The sequence below is a fragment of the Sinohyriopsis cumingii genome, chromosome 4, assembly GCF_028554795.1.
Source record: "Sinohyriopsis cumingii isolate HCF-2022 chromosome 4, ASM2855479v2, whole genome shotgun sequence".
Classification (NCBI taxonomy): Eukaryota; Metazoa; Mollusca; class Bivalvia; order Unionida; family Unionidae; genus Sinohyriopsis; species Sinohyriopsis cumingii.
This window is the reverse complement of record NC_142964.1, coordinates 52,510,337-52,516,336: the sequence shown is the minus strand read 5'-3', so window position 1 is coordinate 52,516,336 and position 6,000 is coordinate 52,510,337. Positions and strand designations below refer to the sequence as shown.

The window sequence follows — 6,000 nt, the reverse complement described above, 5'->3', positions numbered from 1 at the left end:
TCTAAATAACGTACATAATGCATTACTGAGTGGTAAAACACCAATTAGATTCAAACGTTATCATTATATAAAGATCTTGCATCTATACATATTAAAAATATGGATAAACTTATTTTGTTAGACACCACTTCACAACTTCCATATATGACTAAAAATTAAACCTCGAAATTTTAAAAATATTTTCACATGAAGCATACAGGGTGCCACACCATCCTAAACTTGCTACCAACAGAAACCAATAACACCACGATAAAGTACGTTTAGACAATTGTAGGGGTGAAACGATACATCTGTGCCACGTATCGATACGATTCCCGATACGCAGCGTGCGATACGATCCATATCGATACATATATGAACTTGATGGTTTTTCCATCTTTGGAAGGTAGGTGGTGCCCTTTCATGTATGTTGACATTGTTAATTGTATTTCCAGTATGCAGACTACAGATTATCATCATCACTGTCATCAGCAAGTATTTGCCGAACCAGATGGTAATAAACCACGCCGAGAATCAGATATATTGGTTTTCTAGGTAACCCGTATTTTAAACAAGCATTTGTAAAACTTTCTTCATGAATGTTTCAAACTACGCCATAATACTTATTCCTGGGCACATTATGCTAATCAAATTTAGTTTCACAACCATTTATGTCGTGTTTGAAGAATCCATATATGGAACAGCTGCTACCCGAAAAACGATGTCGCGACAAGAACAGTTAACTAAAAATGCGACTTTTAACGAATTTGCGGGAGTTCTCGCGTTTCGTTGTTCTCCAAGCACGCGAATTCTTAAAATTTTTGCACGCTTTGTGCAATCGCACACCTTGACAGCATATCTGCTGAAGTGCATGACATATCTAATGACTTTTCCGCGAAGTCTCTCTCTTGCTCTACCAATACTTCCTGTTTGTCATGCAGAGAATAAGCTACATTCATTTCTGATTGGTGGTTATTGTTTAACCTGGAGCGGAACAATCAATAACCACAAATGATAATTCAGTGTAACATACTTCATCGTGCAACGTAGCTTTTAAATCAAATAAAGGAATCAAGAAACAATTCAAAGTGGAAACTTCGCGTGAAAGTGGTTATTATATGATGAGTAAAGTACTTCATTATACATGTGGAACACGTTCGGAATGTATAGTATATGTTGAACATACTTCTGGCTTAAGATAATTAGCATGGACTGGGGGGGGGGGGGGCGCAAATTACGAACCATGTTACTTTGTGTTAACTTGCAGACAGCGAGTGGCTATTCTCAAATAGTCTTTTTCGTTTTTACTGATAAAGATGAGTGCCAGTGACTGCAAATGCTGTTTCAGATGGATTATAATTTTACAGAATAACATGGCAACTAATAATTATTCCTGACTGCTGAAGACTAAAATAACATGCATACGGTAAGTATAGTTTTGTATCGATTCTCAGTCTCTTGTATTGATATGTGTATCGTTTCAGCAAAAGTATCGATGCATCGATATATCGATGAATCGTTTCACCCCTAGACAATGGTCATTTTCACTTCCATGAGAATGTGATTACTAATTAAAAGAACAATTCATGGCTAAATGGAAATAACGAAGATGTAAATCTGCATGATGATGTCGAATGTAGAACTGAATGGTTTAAGAAAAGATAGCATTTTAATCATACTTAATTAGACTCCATCAAAACACAGATGAAATACACGTTGAGTGATACGCACGGATGCACAATAATCATGTATCATCTAATAAGTTATGTCACATATAGCATACATCACACGATATTTTCACATCTACTGTGCGTGTTATGCCAATTTAATGTGTATTACTGTTGAATATATTTTTGGAAGAACATCCCTAGAAATTGAATGTAACACTTCTTTACTATATAACTTCCTTGAGTATATAGTCGTTTTGGAACTTTATCGTAGGGTACCTCGAAATGGTACAAAACCCACTCGGGTATATTTTATTCAGTTTGCTTCTGTTTTCGGTCTTGGACAAGCCTGGACATTTCAGCCATCGTTGTATTTTGATCTGACCATCGTTGTAGCTGGATCTAACCATCGTTGTAGCTGGATCTAACCATCGTTGTAGCTGGATCTAACCATCGTTGTATCTGGATAGTGGAATGATTATAATCAGATAAATAAGTACAGCGTTTTTGTTTTTATATGAAAAATACCATATATAAGACTTTCCTCTGCACGCCATATATGGGGGCCACTGGGCCAAAGTTGAGTTGCTGACTATATTAGGAACCGATGTCACTGTGTGTGATTATGGGTCGTTGTAAAATAAAAGGGCCATCATGACAGTTTGATGGGACGATTACCTCTTTTAATACTGCTCTTGAAGCAAAGCAAATGTTATATCTTAATTTAGTTATATAGGCCCACTCAAAAACGGATTCAGTTTAACTGTGTCAATTATAAATTTCTTGCATATTGATGCCGGCCCACTCCAGTGAGATCGTTGCACTGACAACTATTCTATATCGAGTGCTTGAAATAATACAGAACAATCATCTGTTGACGACTTCACTCACCTCCCCCCCCCCATCACATACACTAAATTATTATTGCGAGAACAATTGTCAAGAACTTGTAATTTGATTTAACAAAATCATAGCAGGGAAAGCACCAGGACACAATCTTGATAATTAATGAAAAGAGATTTTACGACACACAAATTATCCTCCGCGTTCATTTCCATAATCAATAACTTTTTTTATCTGTCAGATTGGATACATATCCGTTCCTCCACCTCTCATGCGTGGTAAAATATCAGTGTTATTTAAAATTAGGAATGCATGTAAGAAAAACATCCAATGGAATGTTAATGATCAAGCGTTCGAAATTCATAATTTCTTTTACTCCCACCCCTTTCCCTGTCTTTCATAGCAGCTAATTTCCATAGGCTGAAAGACTCTGTCTCTATTGTAACCGTAATATTGTCTTTTATTTCTTCAGTCTTCGTCTTTTTGATTCATCTAAAGCCACATCAACGTCTATTTTTTCTTCTTCTTTCCGCATGACATAAATCTCATACTGGGATATATGTCCTCACCATGGTGGTTGCACTCATGTTTACACGCTATGATCAGTTTTTACGGTAACAGCTTGAGATGGGTCTGCGAACAATTATGTACTGCGGAATTTGTGAACGTACTGTGTACCACGATATACGGTAATTATATTAGGGACCAACAATTCAATGTTTTGGGGCAGAGGCCCGACAGTCTTGTTTAGTTTCCGTCTGTCAATAGCTAGATAATATATATTGGTCTGATTTTAAGTGAATTAACATTGTATTATAAACATGATGTCATTTTGAGAAGAAAAAAAAAATAATTGTCTTGACATGAAGAGAAGAAAATATTTCAGCTCAAAACAAAATCATACCTCCCCCGAAAATTAAATGGACTGTACTTTAAAGCAGAAGAAATTGCTATGTGATGTTATGTATATTTAATTTGCTTTGTTTGTTAGTTAGTTTTATTTATTTTATTTCATTACATGCTACTGTAATATAACAATGTATGCTGGATTTGACCTTGTCCAAAACTGAGTTCAGTTCTGCTTGACCCGAATTTTATTTTTTATTTATTCATTGTAAACAACTAATACAAAGCTTAAATATTCTCTATGTGCATGGGCTTAATATCAGGATCATTATTAATAGAAGAATATATTTATTTGGGTCTAAGTTTCGGAATTTCCTGACTGTAATCTAGGTCCGGGGTCTGCAACCTAAGGCACGCGTGCCATAGGTGGCACGTCAAGAGTTTTTTTTGTGGCACGCAAAGGGCAGCCAAAAATCTAAATTTTAACAGTGTTACTGTTACTCTTTTACTGGTGGCACGCGCTCATTCATTTTGTAATTAATCCAGAAAAAAAGTGACACGCTATGTAAAAAAGGTTGCCGACCCCTGATCTAGGTTATGGTTTTGAATTTGTAAACATCGGGATCATTTTGAAGGTTATTTCCCCATTAGGTATTTGTGTGTGTGTTGAAAATGCTAATTGTGACCTGAGGTAAAGTAGAGAACCATATAATCTTGTAATTGTGAGAACGTGGTCATTCTTGCTTTAATATCTGGCGCTTTCAAGTTGTATTCTGTTGTGATCAGTTGGGCTGAATTTTATTTCTTCAAATTATTGAATTCAAGTGATTATTTTCTCTGGAAACACAAAAGTGCTCTGATAAAATTCTTGGATAGAGACATTCACTGAAATCTATACTGAATTCAAACCTGTAATGATAATACTAGTGATTCAACAAAAGACTGGTGACACATCAACACTCTATAAGCTATAACAGACACATCGTTGCCTTCAGTTTTTGGATTTCTTCGGGATTTGTACTGAGTTTTATTAAGGACTTTAAATTATTAGGATCTGTGTCTGTAAATCTTGGATTATTTTGGGATTTAATTCGCAATACAGTAAGTTTCTTTTTCTCATTTTCACCTTATATTATAGAAAAATAAATTATTTGTTAAATTTTTACAAAGCTTATGGTCTTCCACTCTTTTCTGTTGTTTATTTTAAGAGCGTAGACTCGTAACAGTGCATGTTAATTGTTGGATAATTTGTAATCTAAAACTTAACTAAAGTGGAATGATTAAGCTGATGCCATGAAGGACATCGTGCTGCTATTAGAGAGCATATCGATGAAAATATGAAGTGTTGATACTGAAGCCTACGATTTTCTATTATTGATATAACAGGCAGGGAAGCTTTGAGTGGGAATCCAACATCCGGCCAAGATATTTATCAGAGAGGGCCGGTAAACATAAAACACACATACTCAACAAACAAGAAAATATTTACCTAAGTGGACAGTGGACTTGAGAAATTACGTAAATTTCAGACAAGAAACAAAGGCGCTTCTGAAAATCGCAGGATGATTCGCAGTCTTACAAAGGAATATATATACTTAACATATTTACAAACGCTAGTAAATAACTAAAACAGGTGATTTTTTAAATCCAAAAGTTAAAGTTGGATTTGGCCCGAATATGTTTCTCAACATCCAATTTGGTCACCGGGTTGGCATACATGACACGTGTCAAGCATGTGATTAAGGATCAAACATATAATTATCTTTGTAATATTCACGATTAATTTGTGACATATAAAGCTTGTTTTGCAAAAAAGATCTTACATGAATAATGAAAACATGCTGTTAATATCATTAAAATCTCAACAAGATTATCCCTTTCTGACGTAAACTTCCGATGTACCGGTACAGGGAAAAAGTGCCTTGTCACTTACCAGTGGAAGAAAATACTTGGGTAAACTGCTGGTATAACGACAATACTGCGCACCTCTAGTTACAGCCGTAGCTGTTGGAATATGTATACCGAGGAACTGCAATCGGAACATACTGAGCTTTTCCGTCAAGTCGAGAAAGAAATGTCTAATGCAAGTCGTCACCAATGAGAGCATCCACGTATTCTGCGAAAATGCCTTTCTGAGTCTCGTCGCCCTTGTGGTATTGTTCTGTCTTGGTAAAGTTGTAAATTTCGTACACTTCTAACAGTTGGTATCCCAGGTCCAGAGCTTTGAACAATTCTACGCTGACCCACGTTCCTCTCAAGGCACGTTCTTCCTGGGTGTGCTGACAAGGTTGATCTTGGTTGCACGTTTCGGCACAAGTACGGCACAAGGGAAACAAATGTTGTCCAGGTCGACGTGTTGCGTCAGCAATTGTGGGTGCCCTAGGGGAAAGTGACAATATCTGCACACGTAAGGATACAGCGAACACACGTCCAAGTATTTGATTTCTTCTCCTTTCTCCTCGTCGGCATGGTCCAGCAAAGAGGTGGTTTGAGGGTTTATGACAGCTAGGGTCTTTTCGGGCATGAATTGTTGGCAGTACACTAAGGAGCACGCTTTGGCAATGGTGCAGGCTTCTTTCAAAGGATCGATCCTTCCGTGCTCCATGAATAATTTTCGAAATTTTCCACAGCAACGTCGTAAAATGTCCACGTCGGAACGGCAATA

The 6,000-nt window shown here is 36.6% G+C and overlaps 1 protein-coding gene across 2 annotated transcripts in view; it reads left to right on the top strand.

The window, feature by feature from the left end:
- The first annotated feature begins 890 nt into the window (after positions 1-890).
- LOC149801162 (uncharacterized) overlaps positions 891-6,000 on the top strand; it is a 66,162-nt gene continuing 61,052 nt past the window's right edge. For both annotated transcript variants that reach the window (XM_089955187.1, XM_089955188.1), the window contains exon 1: positions 891-1,405. The gene's annotated coding sequence lies outside the window, so the exon portion shown is untranslated. The remainder of the gene's footprint in view (positions 1,406-6,000) is intronic.